We start from the raw sequence: 16,377 nt of genomic DNA on the forward strand, positions 1-16,377 counted from the left end.
AACGATGTATATGAAGGACAAGAGGAAACAAGTATAGAAGAGGATAGTGATTTGCCAACTGGACACATTGAAAAAGTGGATGTGTGCAGAAGTGAACAAATTTATGAACATTATAGTGTTCATCCACTGCATTCCAAAGAGGTAATGGGGAATGCTATTGAGTTATTCCAAATGAAAGAAGCAAAAGTATGTCCTATTAGTGTATGGGAAAAAAGCTTGGAAGCTCGTTGTTTCCCTCAATTATTTCCAACAGGTCAAGGTGGACGATATGATGACCGACCTGTGCAGATACCAGCATCTGAATACCGGACATCAAGATTATATGCAGAAGATCCAAGGTTTCGCCAATGTATTCCATATTTGTTTCATCTTCTGTTTGAGAGTGACTTGTCTGGACTTTCTTATGCAGTGAATCATATACTAAAATGGTGGAGTACATCTGCAAAATGTTTCGGCAAGGGACTTTATGGATAAAGTCCAACAGAAAGACACTGTTTTGGAATCTCAGCTAATTAACCTCATGGCATGTCAGCGTGGTACTAATGAGTATTGTTACCGTCGTCATGGGGAATTGAAATGTATGCTAAGGAACTTAGGAGCTCCTACATGGTTCCTTACTCTACGCTGTGCTGAGTATGCTTGGGAAGATTTATTTCAATTTCTTCGAGAGGCAAATGCAAACATAGAAAATATAGAATACAAGACAGCTGGAGAACTCTGCTCTTTGGATCCAGTTAATGTTTGCAGATTTGAAGCTATGATGTCTTTTGTCACAAACAAGAAAAATCCTCCTCTTGGAGAGGTTCTGGATTTTTTGGGGAGAAAGGAGTATCAAACAAGAGGTGCTCCTCACATACATATGCTGCTATGGATCAAAGATGCCCCCAAATTCGGAACAGATTCAGATGAGACAGTGATGAGTTTTATTGAACAATATGCTACATGTGCTGTACCAAAAAGTACAGAAGAAAAGAATTTAAGACAACAAGTGTTACGATTTCAAACCCATCGTTGTGGAAAATATTGTCGTCGAAAATACAAATCTAAGGATAAGTTCTACACAAAATGTCGTTTTGCATTTCCACGTCCAGCAACATCGAAAGGAAGAGTGAACAATTTTATGTCATCTTTACGACATACTGTGACAAGAAAATCACCGAAAAATACCTACAACTTAAGGAAAAATGAAGAGTCAAAATACATAAATGACTATAACCCAGTCATATTGTCAATGTGGAATGCTAACATGGATATTCAATATGTTGCAGACAACTCTATTGCTGTGGCTCGATATGTTACATCTTACATTACAAAATCTGAGAAGATGGAACTAAAGGAAATGTGGGAAGAAATTTCTCATGAAAAGAATCTAAGTAAGAAGTTGTACAGCTACAGTTTGAAGATGTTGTCTCATCGAGAAATTGGAGCATATGAATGTTCAGATCGCTTGTCATCTGCAACTTTATACTCCAAATCTAGAACAATTATTTGGGTGAGTTTAGGTCTAGCAAGTACACGAAACCGAGTTTTGAAATCTGTACAAGAAATTGAGTATTTAGCAGAGAAAGAACCACACAGTACAGATATTTTGAAGACAAATATGTTGGATACATACTATCCAAATAGAAGTAATCATCTTGAGAACATTTGTCTCCATGAAGTACTGCAAAGTTATATTTTTAAGAGGAATATCACAGAAGATATTAATAAAGGAGTTTATGCTGTGATTGGATCTGAAGGTTGTCTAGTGAAACAAACAAAAGGTCATTTGATTAATCATCGAAAACTGAGTTGCCAAACTCCTGACAAAACGGAATTTTACTATTTAGCTCTTTTGCAACTCTTTAAACCATGGCGTACTGAAGACGAACTACTTGGAGATTTTCTCAGTTATGAAGATTCATTCAACACAACTAAAAATACTATAGAAAACCCTGTTTTTACTAACTATCTTGAAATGTTGAATGAGGAAATACAGCAAGAAGCTACAATTACAGCAGAGATTGCTGGAGACAGTTCTCAAGACAGTCAAAGTTCTGCTTCGTAGAGTCAGGATCCACTAGGAGGACCAATTATCCAAAATGAAGCAGCCACTGCCATGGATGAGGTGGAAAGAGCTATGCAACAAGCTCAAGAGGAAGAAATAAACTTAGAAGAATTGGAAAAACAATTAAATGTTGACCAAAAACACATATATGATCAAGTAATGGAGCAGATTGAGCATGGTTTACTTCATGAGAAAAAAGAGTGCTCATGTACGTTATTTCAACCTGTCCAACTGTATGTGAGTGGACAAGCAGGAACTGGAAAAAGTTTTCTAATTAAAGTAATTGCAACTTATCTACAGAAAAGGACAGAGTCGTCACTCTCTTGTGTTGTTACCGCTCAAACTGGGTTGGCAGCACATAACATTAAAGGGATTACTTTGCATCGTTTATTGATGCTGCCAGTAGAGCACGAAAATAAATTACAATACCACAAGCTATCTGGAGAAGCTTGTTGTGAAGTTTCCAGAGTCCTGAAAAAAATGAAACTTCTTAATATTGATGAGGTAAGCATGGTCTCAAATTTAATGCTTGCATTTGTGCATTTAAGAATGCAACAAATTCTTAAAACAGAGTGTGATGTGTTATTTGGAGGCAAACACGTCATTGTTTTTGGAGATCTACTACAGCTAACTCATGTGAAAGGACAACCAGTGTTTAAAACCGTTACACATGAAGACACCAGAAAGTGCCTGGGAAGCATTGGAAATGTTATTATATGGTCATATTTCAATTATACAGAACTCACTCAAAATATGCGACAGTCAAAGGATGCTGATTATAAAAGTATTCTTGAAGATATAAGAATTGGAAAAGTGAGTAAACATGGTAAAGAAGCTTTGCAGGCACGATTACTTTCAAATTTGTTTCCAAACGAAAATGTTGGTGCAGAGAATATATACAGAAACATTGCAGAAAATAAATCTGTGATATGCTTGATGCCAACTCTGCAAGAATGTGCAATCTTTAATGACAAAATGTTAAAGTTAGAAAATCAAGAAATTAAAAAACTGGAGGCTATTGATAGAATAGAGTATGAAGGGGCTACTATTATTTTGACAAAAAAGTTGAAGTCAAAATTGGATTCTTTAGACAAATCAATATCTAGAACGGCTGGTTTAGAAAAGAATCTATATGTATGTCTAAATTGCCGTATAATTTTACAACAAAATTTACATGTGAAAAGAGGTTTAGTTAATGGAGCGATGGGTCATGTTGTTGATTTTGTGAATTACCCAAATAGAGATGACATTGAAATTTAGAAAATTAAATTTGATGAAATTGAAGAAGTTCAACAATTGGGTCGTTGTTTGACTCGATTTTTGCTTGTTAAAAATGTATATGTCCGCCGAAAACAGTTTCCTGTTTGTTTGGCATATGCGGTGACTATTCACAAATCTCAAGGTTTAAGTGTAGATAGTGCTTTGGTGAACATTGGTAGCACTGTGTTTAAAGAGGGCATGTCATATGTTGCTTTATCTTGAGTTAGAACGTTATCTGGATTATACTTGATTGATTTTGATGACACAAACATTAGTGCAGATATAAATTGTGTAAAGCAGTATAATAGGTTAAAAAGAGAACATGCTCCTCATTTACCTCAATATCCAGTACTTGAAAAATGAGTGGTAGGTCGAAAAAGAAGATATGAGAAAAATTGTAGCGAGGTTGCAGAGAAAAGAAAAAAGTAGATGAACCAGTAATAGAAAGTAAAAAAAGCAAGGATACTATTAAAGAAGTTGTTGGTTTTCAGTTTGAAAATAGTTCTGGTGTCAACTGCTATGCTAATGTAGTGGTTAATGTTGTTTTTTTCTTGAAACTTTACAGTAACAAATTGTCAATAATCGGGATCAGAGATTTTGTTCTTTGTTGAATTCTGTCTTTGAGAAATGTAACAGTGATAAAAAACAAAAAAAGAAAGTGTTTCTGATATTCAAAATGTTTTAGACATATGTTCTGCTGTTAATCAATTTTCTCAGAATTTTCAGCAAGATTGTCAGGAATTCCTTATGTATATGCTTGTTGTATTGGAAGATGAAGGTGTAGATATTGAAAATATATTTGGTGTTTCTTATAAATGGCAACATGACTGTGATAATTGTTCGTTTTCAAGTAGTACTGAAATATACACTGAAAGATTTATATATTTAACATTACCAGACTGCAAATCAGTGAATTTTAATAATCTAGTTAGAGAAGCAAATCAAAACATGGTCTGTTCCCAATGTAACTCAGAAATGTTATCTACATTATTTTTACAAAGATATGGACATTATGTAATTTTAATGCTTCAATGATGCAGACCTGATGGAACAAAATTGATAACTCTCATTAAAAAGTTTGTGGCTTCTCAAATATCAATTTCAGGAAGAACTTTTGTAACTGTGGCAATAATTTTCCATGATGGTTCTTCTACAACATCAGGACATTATACAGCTTACTTAAAATGTGCAAAAGGCTGGACTCATTGTAATGACACTCAATTGACTTTTAAACAACATTTGCCTTTTGACTTACCAAATTCTTACCTAGTGTTTTTACAACCCAAATTTTAGAGAAAACAATTGGACTAGGAAGAGTAGTGCTGTAAAAAAGGATAATGTGCTGGTAAGAATTACTTTGTAAGTCAGGGTGATCAAGATAAAAAAAACTTGTATTTGTCATAGAGTTAGTGTAAGGGTATCATATAGTGAGTGATATGAGTATTACAGGAAATGGTGAATATGAGTGAGGCAGAGGTGTTTTAAATTTGATGTAGTTGTTGGAGATGTTGGTGACATTTTTTATTCCCTTATAGAGGTTTCTTTTAATGGTATACAGCTCCTTGGTAAAATGAAAAATAAGCTGAGTGTGATTGGCATTCCAGATGATGTTGAGGTTCTAATAGCATGCTATTTGTTCAAGGTTCTATGTACATGATGAATAGCATTGGCTGGAGGTATAACCATTCTTATATGGTGCAAAAGAGTGGGTTCTTTTGTTTCAGAAGGTCGGGAAACGGACGTTTGAAATACCATTAAGTAACTCCGAGACTAAGGATTTTGCAGATACCATTTGGCCATGAGGAATAGTATCACAAACAAATGAGTATTTCGGGTGAATGTTTTTACCATATGTTTGGACATCCTTTTATTTAGACTGTATAACAAAAAAGTAGTAATGTTTTGTTACTTTATAATTGATCTTTACATTCTATACTTACGTAAAAAATTGTGCTTGAAAAAGACATTTAAGATATGTTTTTTTCTAATTGTTATTTTTTAATGAAAATATTGATTGGGTTTTTTAAACACAATCTATTTGATTGTGGGTTTTTTTGCCCGCTGTCATATGATGAGTTGTATTGATCTCACTGTTTTTAGTGAAATTCTATACATTCTGAGAACAGCAAAATAAAATATATAACATATTGTACAAATTATTTTGTATTTTGTATTGTGAAATATATATTATAACTTATTTCTTTTTTTTCTTCCACAGATTTTATATTTAGGTAAGTACGAGATAGAAAAAAATACTTTTTCATTTGTTTCTTACTATTTCTCTCTATCCTTTCTTCACTGTCTCTCTTACTTCTTTTCATTTCCTCAACTTACTCTTCTTCAATTATTCTACTTACTCCCCTTCATTCACCTTTACTCTGCTTCTCTTAACATCAGTACTGTTTTTCACCCTCACTCATCTTGTGCAACTTCTTCTTTCCTCTGCCTGTTCCTCACTTCTCCCTCAGTCACCTTGCCTCACTCTCCTTTTCTCACTCCCTTAGTTCATCTCACTTACTCCCCTTCACCTGTTCTTTCCCTTCACTTTTTTTCATTCTTTTTTCTCTCCCTGTTTTCCTCTGTGTCACTCTATGTCACTGGCTGACTCCTTCTCAGTTCTTTGCTCTTCCTGTCACTGTCTTTCACTCTGTCCTTCTCTCTCCTTTATCCTTAAACTCTTATCCTCTCTTTCTGTCACTCCCCTTCTATTCCTTATTCACTTTCCCTGTCTCTTAATTTTGTTCCTTCTGTTTTACTCATCTTTTCTCTTCCTCATACTATTTCCCTAAGTATCACTGTTGTTCACTCACTATCATTCACTTTCTTCCTCTGCACTTCATCCTATCTGTATTTTTCACCACTTCACTTTCCCGCTCCTTTTTCCTCACTCCCTCTCACTCTGCTTCTGTCACTCCCCTTCCGTCACTCTCCTTCCTTTACTCCTCTTTCATCACATCCTCACTCCATCTCACTTACTCACCCTCATTTACTCCCTCACTCACTTTTTTAGATTCTTTTTTTTCTCTCTGTCGACCTCTGTCTTACTCACTGTAACTGCTTTACTGCTTCTTACTTTACAGATAACAAAGAATATGAACGCAGAAGTTGCATTGGAGGTGGACATTGGCGAAAAGTAGCTAGATATTTAGAGCACTGGAGGGTTTACAGCAAGGGTTTGGGTAAATGCCCTTGCATAATCGTTAGAATGTACATTTTTACATTCCTTACGTGCGTAATCAGTGAGTGTACACTAAAAGTTTAGTGTTACTTTTGGTGTGCTGGAGATAGGACACTATCACAGATTTTGCAGGTGAACTTTGGTGAATTTACTTTCTTGTTCCCCTCTGAAAAGGTGAAAAACTTCCAGATAAAGGACACCTTGGTGTTCTTACTATGTGGCTGCTCTTCAATAAACTCTATATCTAAGTCAGATGATAAAGTTTCTTTACTCCCCCATTCTCCTTCACTCCATTTCTCTCTCCGTCTCTTTTTCTGTCTCACTGAGTGTAACCACTTTACTCCAACTCAGTCACTCACCCTCCCTTTCTTTCTTTGTCACTCTATCTTTGTCTTTCTCTCTCCCTCACTCTTTCTCTTTTTCTGTTTCTGTTTCTTTCACTCCTACTGTATCCCTCAGTCGTATTTCCTCTCTCTTAATCTCTTTCCTTCTCTCTCATTCTCCTTCCCTCACCCTCATACCCCTTCTCTAACTGTCACTGCCCTTCATTTACTATCACTCCCCTTCCCTCACTACATTTCCTCCTACCTGTATCTCATCCCTGTTGTCTTTTCCGCTCTTTTTCTCTCACTCTCCCTCACTCTCCTTCACTTATTTAAATCCTCAGTCCCCTTCCCTCACTATGCTTTCCTAAGTCCGTCCATTCCCTCAGTGAATTTCTGTGTTCCTCACTCCCCACTTCTTACTTTCACTTACCTCCCTTTTATCATACTCATACCCCTTCCCTCACCATCACTCCACTTCTCTTTCCTTCATTCGCCTTACCTTACTCTTTTTCCCCCCTCCGTCCCTTACTCCCCTTCCCTGTCTTTGCCCCTGCTCCATTTCTCTCAGTCCCCCTCCCAAATTCTACTTTCCTTATTGCCCATCCCTTACTTTTTCACTCCCCTTAACTCACTCCCCTACTCTTAGTCCACCTTCTTTCAGTCACTCTATGACTCCCCTTTCCTCATTCACCATACTCCCCTTTCCTCACTCACTCCTTCAGTCCCTCCCTACCCTTCCCTGTCTCTGCCCCTGCTCCCTTTCTCTCACTCCCCCTCCCTCTTTCTCCTTTCCTTACTGCCCTTCCCTTACTTTTTCACTCCCCTTAACTCATTCTCCTACCCTTAGTCCCCTTTTTTCAGTCACTCTTTTACTCCCCTTTCCTCACTCACCATACTCCACTTTCCTCACTCATTCCGTCAGTCCCTTCCTCCTCTTCCCTGTCTCTGCCCCAGCTCCAGTTCTCTCACTTCTCCTCCCTCATTCTCCTTTCCTTACTGCCCTTCCCTTACTGTTTCGTTTCACTTACCTCACTCCCCTACCTTTAGTCCCATTCTTTCAGTCACTCTTTGACTCCCCTTTCTTCACTCACCATACTCGCCTTTCCTCTCTCATTCCCTCAGTCTCTTCCTCCCCTTCCTCCCCTTCCCTGTCTCTGCCCCTGCTCCACTTCTCTCACTCCCCCTCCCTCATTCTCCTTTTTACTGCCCTTCCCTTAGTTTTTTCGCTCCCCTAACTCACTCCCCTACCCTTAGTCACCTTCTTTCAGTCACTCTTCGACTCCCCTTTTGTCACTCACCATACTCCCCTTTTCTCACTCTTTCCCTCAGTCCCTTCCTCACCTTCACTTAGTCATTTCAATCATTCATTTATGCACTACACTTTCATTCAAAAAAAATGAACGTCACATTTGCCCACATGCATCAAACGGTGCGAATCGCAAAATTAGTCCGTTTGTGAACGCAATTCATTGCTTTGGGATGCATTAAGCTTTTTTGCTTTTTCCGCAATTTAAGAAATCGCAATTTATTTGCGATTTCTTAAATTGCGATTGCATTTAAGAAATTGCAATTTTGCGGTTTCTTAAATGCAATGCATGATTTTTTTTAAATTGCTAAATCGCAATTAGGAAGTGGTAAATCAACATGAAGTTAAACTTCATGGTAATTAGTGAAAACTTTCAAAAATGCACAAAAGTGCATTTTTGAAAGTTTCATTTTACACACACACATGCCCTTGGGGCATGTGTGTGTGTAAAAAGTACTTAAGGGGACATTTCAGGGGTGCAGGGCCCCCCCTGCACCCTTGAAATTGCATTCTCATTTTGCGATTCCTTATTTGCGAATCTGGAGTAGTGCACCCTACAGATTATGAGTCATGCATCCAGCACGTGCACACCAGGGGGCCACACCGAGCGCCGCGCTGGGTGTACAACTTCTAATTTTACCGTATAAAAATAGCTCCTATCAGTGAATTCTAATATCCCCGGGGACCCCGTTGGGGGGAGCCAAAATGTCCTCACGGCCCGCGGCTCCCTGCGTCCTTCGGGAGCCGGCATTGCTTCTCCATATGGGGAGATGCTAACATGCATGTGGTAAAGCAATCGAGTTTGGATTTTGAAAGAGAGAACAGATTTCCCTGCTCTCTCTTTCAAAATCCAAACTAACTTTCCTATGGGAGGGCAGGAGCTGCGAGACTCCCACTCTCTTATCGCAAACAGCAGTGTCCCGGGGGTAGGCACCCGGGACGCGGCAGGAGCCGGCCCTGGGGCGTGGCGGTCCCCAGGGCCCTCGAGGGCTCCAGGCGGAGGGCCATGCAGCCTGCCTCCCACAATACACAAATACTCGGGGGTAGTGGTTCCCGGGGCTTGAGGAGGGTCGTTGAGGCCCACACACTTCTAATTTTGCAAGGGGGGCCGTGGAGCCCCCCAACCATTTATTTTATAGGCCCGGGGGGGGTACCTCTCACTCTTGCATTGGAAACAACAATGTTGAGAAAATCTTCCTGTAAGATAACAAAGGATTTTGAAGTCCATTTTTGGCGTTTTTGTTGTAGTTTGTAGCTGTTAAAGTGACAACAATTTTAACTCTGTCTTGGTAAAGATGCCACTAAGTTTTGTAATGTCGACAATCTCGTCTTCCATTTAAATAGGCTAGAAGTATTTATTGAAGATCATTGTGAATCATGAAGCAACACTGTCTAATTGTGATCGATAAAGAATTGAATGAGTTGTGTACTTGTTTTGCTCGTAATGTGCATATGAGCAGATTTACAAGTTCATTGCGTTACTATTGCATCACTTTTATGATGGGAAAAGTGACGCGAAAGTGGCACAAGGGGGTTGTAAATCTGGTACACAGTGTTCTGTTTTACTTTGCTTTCCTTTCTGTCATGTAGAGGATCCTGAGTAAATATAACCGTTTCTGTACAGCCAGTACCTTTCAACACTACCCCCAAACGGCTTACTGCCTGTTACCATAGTAACAGTTCATGGAACACTTAAGTGAGCACAGAGTTTAGAAGTTCACCACACTATGTTGCTAATCAAAACATTTACTGTGCTGGAGTTTTAAAAGTTTTCCATAGGAACCGTTCGTCGTAGCTATAGACTCTGGTAAAGAGCTGGTAAAGACTTAGTCTCAGTATTATACTTCAAGTTATAAATATCATTTCTATTTTCAAATGTTTTCTAACTGTATTATTATCACACTTAGGGCCCGATGTAGGTCACCAAATACCGGTCGGTAATGGCCGAATTCGGCCGTTACCGACCGGTATTTGGTGATTGAGATGTAGGGGCAATATTTTGCACAATCGGTAAATTTACCGATTCGGTAAATTTACCGATTCTGTAAAATACCGAATCGGTAATTTTACCGATTCGGTAAATTTCAGATGTAGGTCGCACTGTTTACAGTGCTAACGGCCTTCAGAATTCGGTATTTTACCACCCAATTCAGGTGTGCATGCACACCTATGCCATGTGACAGACAGACATGCCCTTAGGGCATGTCTGTGTGCCACATGGTACACATGCCTGTATTTGGGGTGCTAGAGGGTGTCAAAGTGACACCCCCTGCACCCTTGCTATGGGCTTCAATGCCCATAGGAATCAATGGGTATTACTGAATCGGTATTTACAGAATCGGTAAATACCGAATCTCAACGATTCGGTATTTACCGATTCTGAAATACCTACATCCCCCCCCTCCATTTTACCACTTCTTAAATACTGAATCGGTATGATTCGGTATTTAAGAAGTGGTAAAATTAAATTACCTACATCGGGCCCTAAATATTAGTGAAATGTTGTCAGAAAAAGAAGACGTAAGTACACTTTTTTCTTAACTTTTCTAAAAACAACTATAAATAACTGGAAACGTAACTTAAAGATAATAATGTAATAAATAACTAGAAACATAACTTTAAAAAAACAATAAAAAAAATGTGATATGGACTCCAATAGAAGTAGGGTAGGTAATCTGCAAAACAAAAACGAAAATAAGTGTTCAAAATTAGATCGATGTGACTAAATGCGGTCAAACATTACAAGGGAACGTAATACATGGCAATAATTTTTAATTTGCACATCTGCAGTATGCCTGATACATTCCACCTCTCTTATAGGCCCACGTTCAAGAGGTGTCTGTACGGAAGTGCCTACTGCGTCAGATTTACAGTATGGACCAACAAGTCTTTAAAATGATTCAGAGATGAGACAGAATTAGATGAGAGATGAAGTCATTATGTGTAGACAATATTCTTTAGGGCTTATTTACAAGCCTCTTGCGCCACTTTTGTGTTACTTTTCCCATGTTAAAAGTTACTCAAAAGTGGCGCAAGTGGCTTGTAAATAAGCTCTTTTATTTCTAATGCATTTAATCAGAGGCATTGTATATCAAGGCCGCTCTGCTTACCTTGTGTAAACACTGGGACCAACAGAGTTCACAACTCAGCTTTGGTTGTACACTGCAGAGTAGACAGCAGCGCCCATAACTTTAAAAGAGAAAGAGAAATGATGTGAGAGAGAGTGAGAGAGAGAAAGAGAGAAAAAACAACATTAAAACTGTGAGAGAGAGAAAGTGATAGATGGAGCAGTTAATACTGGGGGAAATACTCGTAGCTCACCCTTTGCCTTCGTTGTTTGTGTCCAAGTACATGCTGGTTCATAGTGCACCCTCCAGTTTAGTGATCTGAAAGATAGTATATAGAGTTAGTAATAGCATAGTATATACAACTGCTCACGTATATTTTTGCTTTATTTATTTGTACACCCAGGATAATGTATTTCATCAACTTCCACTGTAAGGAGGTGTCTGTGCGCTGTTTTTACTTCAAAGTAGTATATCCCATGCACTCCCATTGCATAGCGGTGAGTTCTCAATATTGCGTACCTAGACTGTTGCACCCCATTGACTCGCAGAGTTCGGAGGTGAGTGTTTTTCAAGGGAAGTCAGAGGCAGATTTACAAGCTCCTTGCGCCACTTTTCCCATGTTAAAAGTGACACAAATGTTGTGCAAGGGGCTTGTAGATCTGCCCCTCAGACTGTTGTAACCTATCCTCACTGCTCGGAGGTAATTGTACATTCCTATGCAGTAAAGCTGCTGCACACTACCCAGTCTCTCTTTTCACAGATGACTTGTCGTTGTTTCGGAAACAAACTTATTTGCTCACCTTGTGCCATTGGCGTGATTCAAAGAGGGTGCACCACGTGTCGAAGCAGCCTTCTCAGACGTTGTTATGATGGCCACGCATCATTGCAGAATCCACGAACTTAGAGCTTTGTAGGTGATTTGGGGGGGGGGGGTGACGCCAATTTGTGAAACACAACCTGTAAGATAAAATGGAAGTTAACATTGTGTGTCATTTCTTTATCAAAGGAGACAGGAAGTGAGAGAGTGACTGAAAAGAATATTTGGAGCTCACCTTTCTGTCACTGGCGTGTTTTTCACCACGTGCCGGGTCATAATACACCCTGAAGCTCTACATATAAAAGATAGTAAAAGAAAGATGTTATGATTGGTATTTGTTACTATCATAATGTGGAGTTTAATAACATCGCCCTTTCACACACCTTCCCTCTCACATTTAAAAACAACTATTTGTATAGTTTATATTCCGGACATTTGACCGATTATAAAATCGTTCCTGCTACTGGAAAATAAATATATCAATTCAAGAATTCTTTATTTCGGTCAATATGACAATAAAAGCACAAGTAAAAAAGACATCACAATTCATACATATAGATTCCAGAAAATAAAGTGCATGTGAAATAAAATATCAAATATTTCCAATTAAAAATTATAAAATGTAATAAATACTTTAAAATAGGCATTAATGGTATTTTAGATTTAAAAAGAAAAGGGTAAAGTTGATACCAGTATAAAATCACAAAGGAGTAATGGAGTGACCAAATTAGGCAGAGCCTGATTTTAAAATAGCTCGGCGTACACACCACATGGAGAATAGATATCAGGAAACAGAGTACACAATGGGCATACTGGTATCATATTTTAAAATCCTATAGACCTCCACACAATGATTTGTTCCAAGGTTTTTGCATATCTGTGCCAGCCACCGGCATCTGACCTTCTTATATGCCGGGCAAGAGAAAAAAACATGTTGGACTGGTTCCGAGACGTGGTTACAGGCCGGACAGCCCAGAGTTAGAATGCCCCCCCAGTTATTTGTAAAGGCTCGAAGCGGCAGTGCTCCGTGCCTAAATTGTAAGTACAGCTTTTTTGCAAGGGGATGTTGGATGACATCAAGAACAGGTTCTAGGCTGTACTGCTCTTTGATCTCTAAAAAGGATGCAGTCAATGTACCAACCGCAGGGTTCCTCTTAAGCTGATTAGTTTTATATTCCCTGAAGATCTTTGACAGAGTCTTCTTGGATATTGACATGCTACTTCCTTCAGCATTAGTCCATAGGTCGCCCATCCCCATATCTTCTAAGGAGTTTTTGATATACCCCAGCCATGGGATTTTGCTGGCGCCTTTCAGGCTCAGCACTTCCTTTAGCTCTACTCTGAAAGCTTCTAATTCTGGGGTGCTCCATAAGCGGCGCCAATGTAGAAGGGGTCTGAGGGTGGCTTCCTCTGCAATTGGACCAGCCCCAAGATCCATTCGAAGTGGCGTAAGTGGAGTAATTAAAGGGAGGCCTAAAAGTTGTCTGGCAAAGGAATTCTCATTCTTAAATAGGGGGTCGGATAGCTGATGGCCCCAGATTTCTGCCCAATAAAAAGCCGCCCCTCCATATTTGGGCTTTGTAAAGTTCCATCACTGGCCCAACCATTTTATGGGTACACTTCCTGATCGCTTTGGCAAGTCCCCCCGTTGTCTGTGCCAGCTTAAGGCTGGCCTTCTTTATTTGTGCGCTCCACTTCATCTTCTCAGTAAGTGTTAACCCTAGGTATTCAAAAATTGTCACTTTCGCTAGTGGTTTCCCAACGAGCTGGAGGTTTGGTTATGTAGTATTTAGTTTTTTGTGTAATCATCTCTAAACCCCTGCTTTTGCAAAAGAATGGAAAATATCTAGAGCCCTCTGTATTCCCATAGGGGATTTGGAGAGTAAGAGGGTATCGTCGGCGAACATCAAGACCGGAATCTTGAGGTTCGCCAGCCTAGGGGCATCAATATCCCTCCCAGCGGTCAGGGTTTCCACTAGAACATTAATAAATAAACAAAAAAGGGTTGGGTCCAACACGCATCCTTGGAGTACTCCTCTTTCTATAGAATATTTGGTGTCCACCAAGATATAATCTAAAATCGAGGAGCTACCTGGTCTGCTGTAAGTTTGGTTCACCGGGGAGTCGGATTTTGTGCACCCTTACAAGCTCTAAGGGAGGGATTCAGTGTACGAGTGTTCATTTGGAGTACCAGAGCAGTCCAGGCCTGGGTTACATGCAATAAGATATGGTATATAGGACTGCATACGCCTAAATCGCTGCGTAGCTTTATTGTATCCAGTCTGCTGCACCCCATCGACTCTCTCCGATGCGCACCTAGGCCTCATTGCTCACCTTTTTGTGGACAAGACACTTTCTACATCATGCAGTCCCGCTCTGCCACCAAAAAATCTGACATATGGTGCTGAGTCTTGATATTGGTGTGGGTAACAACATACTAGTGCTCCTATCAGCATCACAGGTTCCTCACCCGCTCAGTCCTTCCGGTACCACTAACTCAGTGACCAAAGAGGCCACACACGTAGTGGTAGGCCCTTGTACTTGGTTGTTCGGCCTACTTGAGGCGTTCAAAGCACTAGGACGGACCATCACAGCGCTTGCGATGGGAGCAACTCTATAATAATGTATTGGTAGGGTCACGTGTGTAGTGACACATGTGCTGGATGGATGTGGTGTGGGTGTATACCAGTCATGAGGGAGTGTGTGTGTGTGCCGTTTTGACAACTAGACCTGGAACTAAGAAATCAGTACAATGGAAATCTGGGCAATGTTGTGTTTTTGTTTTTTCCTGGAAGCGTAAGCGGAGTGGGCTGGCCTGACGTATGCCAGTGCTACGTGAGGTTGTGAACCATGATTCCGGAGCTATGGACGTGGTTCCGTAGTGAGCTATATGAGAAATCAAGTGATTTGGGCGTCCGTCTTGTAGTGCTGACGTCACCCGGGCCTTAAACGCAAATGTGTCATTATATCTGTAAAGTTCCACAACATGGCCAACATGGAAGGTACGGGGTATCACTGACTCTATATTCATTCATAGTTGCATGCATAAAAGATGGTGGACATGAAGCATTTCTGCAATTATGAATGTTTGTTGTACATTCAGTGGAGTGTTGTAGCTTCAGTAATACAGGGTTGTTAAAGGTTTAAGTTGCAGTTTTTGGCAGATAATATATATACGTATGTGGTCATTCAGGTATACTGTTTAACTTGGTGCTGGAAATCAGTGTTCGAGGCTCGGAGTTGCATCCACATCCTGTTATTGTAGAGTAATGATGTAATCAACGCCTGCGTGAAAATGTTTTGTAAATACCGTGCTCATGTAAATTGCTGATATAGTTTTGGATTGATTTTGCGCTATATAAATATGCTTAAAAAAAAGGAGGAATAGGCCACACTTACTGTCAGTGGTAAGATGGTTGTATACGCTATTTATATCATAATATAATGTGGTAGGGCGCAGTAGCAGCATTTTACAAACATAATAAATACACAGACACAAATAGATAGTTGAAGTGTGTACGGGCACGTGTGCTCAACTCCATTTTATGACGTTGCTATTGGTAACAAGTAGAATAGTAATCTTGATGTCATACATAGATATTCAATCGTAAATGGTTTATGACTTCTGCTGTACAAAGGTAGGAGCACTACATGTAAAATAATTCACAGAAGATTCTATCGTAAAGGGTTCATGAGTTGTGGTGCACTAATGTAGGGTCGGTTTGTGTTGAACCTGCGATGATGTGTGGTTCAGCCAGACCGCACTGCTAACAATGTCTTTTGGCTACTGAATTTTGCCTTAATAAGGCCATGTGGCGATTATTGATGGTGCACTGAGTTAGTGGTACCTCTAGAAGTCAGCGTGTTGTCTACTGGACTGCATATTCTGTAATCACGATTAAAATAAAAGAGGAGACATGTATGGAATACATTGTCAAAATTGGTATGTTTCAGTGACATTATAGTTCAAGTTGTGACCTGTGCTGTCCGCAGTGTAGACTGCCATTGAGTGTGCCTTTGCACTTGCAGCATGAATTTTGTTTTTCAACTTAACCTAGAACTGATATAAAAGAAGTTTTTGAAGGAAGGCTACTAAAGGGATATTGTATAGGGTTTGTTAGACGTTTTATTTAGTTTGGTACTGCACTCTGCAAATAATGAATGAAGAGTCAGTTGAATTCTGCCTGAATACGGCCACGTGGCGATGAATTTTGGTGCACTCAGTTAGTAGGACCTTTGGGACTGAGAGTGTATGTAACCCGCGATGATGCGTGGTCCGGACAGGCCGCAGTGGGGGTAATGTTTTTTGACTACTTTTTTTTGCCTTAATAAAGCCTTGGGGCAAATATTTATGGTGTACTGAGTTAGTGGTACG

Source organism: Lissotriton helveticus, chromosome 6 (genome assembly GCF_964261635.1).
Source record: "Lissotriton helveticus chromosome 6, aLisHel1.1, whole genome shotgun sequence".
NCBI lineage: Eukaryota > Metazoa > Chordata > Amphibia > Caudata > Salamandridae > Lissotriton > Lissotriton helveticus.